The sequence below is a fragment of the Marmota flaviventris genome, chromosome 1 (assembly GCF_047511675.1).
Source record: "Marmota flaviventris isolate mMarFla1 chromosome 1, mMarFla1.hap1, whole genome shotgun sequence".
Lineage (NCBI taxonomy): Eukaryota > Metazoa > Chordata > Mammalia > Rodentia > Sciuridae > Marmota > Marmota flaviventris.
The window spans coordinates 49,875,183-49,877,639 of NC_092498.1; the positions used below are offsets into that span (position 1 = coordinate 49,875,183).

General features: G+C 35.0%; 1 pseudogene; it reads right to left on the reverse strand.

Moving 5' to 3' along the window:
- Positions 1 to 261: 261 nt before the first annotated feature.
- On the reverse strand, positions 262 to 363 carry LOC114085355 (small nucleolar RNA SNORD116; annotated as a pseudogene).
- Positions 364 to 2,457: the final 2,094 nt, after the last annotated feature.

Here is a 2,457-nt window from a genome sequence, read left to right on the forward strand (position 1 = left end):
GTATTATTTATTTTTTATTCTTTATCTTATGTACTTGCTATAATAGAAAACTAACACTGATATCTGAGCCATTTTTCAATTTTATTACAAGGAATAGCAGCTGAATTTATATCATAACTAATTAAATCTGGCTTTAAACATGTAAATAACTTTTCTTTAGCATAGAAGTTCCCCTGAGAAGAATAATATAATATAGAAATAGGATATCTTTAATAAAAAAAAGATCTCTGATGGTATTTCCTTTCCCTATTTTAACGTGGTGGACCTCAGTTTGATGAATATGACAATGTAGAGTGTTCACTCATTTTGTTCAGTTTTCCAAGTTTTCTGTGTGTTATTCCTGATAACAATAACCACAGATATGATAAACAGATCTGCCGTGTATAATTTCCTCATATACTGTTTCCCCAAATTCCTCAGTCTCATTCTACCTTCATACTTGCTATAATCCATGTCTACTTTTAATATTATTTTTCCAATATTTTTTTAAATTGACTTCATATGGCTCATTTAAATAGACACTGGTATGACTTGGAGTAGATAGTACTTTCCAAAATAAATGCATTGAAACACACACACACACACATACATACACACACACACACTCACACACAAAATTAAACCACAACAAAATGTTTATTGTCTGGAAAATACCCCAAGCCTAAGACCTTATCTTTACTTATTTAAAGAGATCAGTTAAATTAGAGGTTTGTTTAAAACAACACTAGCAAGAAATAAAGACTTTATTTTTGGCATAATCAGTTGAGAGGAAAAATATTTCTATGTGATTAAACATCATGTACTGCTGCATGAACCCTAAATTAATTTAGGAATGCCTAGAAAATGCTTCTCTTTGATTTTTTTCAATATATAAGAGAGTAAGGGTCAGAAAAACTGTTGGTGGTAGGGTAGAGTGTCAGCTATATTCCAGCTCCAGTAGGTAGTATAGTTTTTCTGCTCCTATATAGTCCATCTTCCTGAAAGTGGATGGGAAGAGAGACAAATACCTCAATGAGCAGTTCTTGCTAGGTGTTACAATTTCTAAAGTTTTTGCTTTTGAATAGATATTAAATAATTTTAAAATGTAACTTCAGCCAACTGATTTGTGATCCTGAGGGTTAAAAACACATCATCATAGCATAAGGCTGAAATGAATATCAGGAGCAAACTGGTTAAGCTTGAATGGACATTTAACCTTGGACATGCAAATAATAAGAATCATTAAAGAACAAGATGAAAAGAGAGTGGGTCATTTTACAAGCAAATCCCTATTTCTTTAATCTGAATTATTTCTGATTACAGAGCGCTTTGCAAACCTTTGAGTATTTCCTGTTTGGAAACTGTAAGAACAAAATGATGTGTTTCTGTTGAATGGTGTGTAAATGCACTGCCTACAAAAGTGAAGGCATAAGAGGGCTGTCCATATAAAAGAACATAGTGTGGGCAGATGTTATTGGAGCTTCCCAACAGGGCTTCTTTTATACACTAGATCATGAAGAATAGGCTGATAATTTATTGGTGTACATTTGTCATTAACAGAAACCTCTGAGTGGTTTAAGATATATAGTACATCATGTAAATGTTTCTACTTATAATTGAAACTCCTGCATTCTCTCTCTCTCTCTCTCTCTCTCTCTCTCTCTCTCTCTCTCTGTCTCTCTCTCTCTCTCTCTCTCACACACACACACACACACACACACACACACACCAAAAAACAAAAACAAAACAAAAGAAAACCCACCACCACCACCACCACAAAAAACCCTGGTACTTTTTCCCATAGTGCTTTCCAAAGAAGTTTAATTTGTTCAGGTGGAAAACTTTTCTTCTCTTTCATTCTAAAATTCATATGGATTTGCAGAGCACCATGATGCATTCCCTCTTTAAAGATTAGACTCTGTGCCAGACAGCTGCATATTCATCATAATATATTTATTTTACTCTTAACTCACATGTATACCTCATTGGCCATCCATAAGGGTTGCCAAGTCATTGAGCTCTTACCAATGAAATGTAGGAGAAGAGGGTTATCCACCTTTTTCAGTTGGTCCCTAAGAGTCAACTCAGTGATCCTCCCTGCTTTCCTTCTTTCCCTGCCAGTCAAGTGGGTTCAGAAAACTCAATCTGATGACTAGAAGATTACAGAACTACAGAATGTAGAGTCTCTGTCTAGAATAACTTTGTGGAACAAATCTTCCCTTTTCTTCCACTGACTAGATTTACATTATGCTAATCCACTGATATTTTGAGGCTATCCCTATGCAGTGTGATATGATGAGAGGTATCAGTGGCATGATAATTTTAAGCTGAAACAGAACTAGAGACTACCTAAGTCAGGCATGTACCTGACAGATCTTCATGCAATCCCTGCAATACATAACCACCTTCTTGCTGCACACAAAAAGAATATCAGAGAGCAGTACCCTCTATTGTCTGCTTCAGCACTTTAGGACCAAC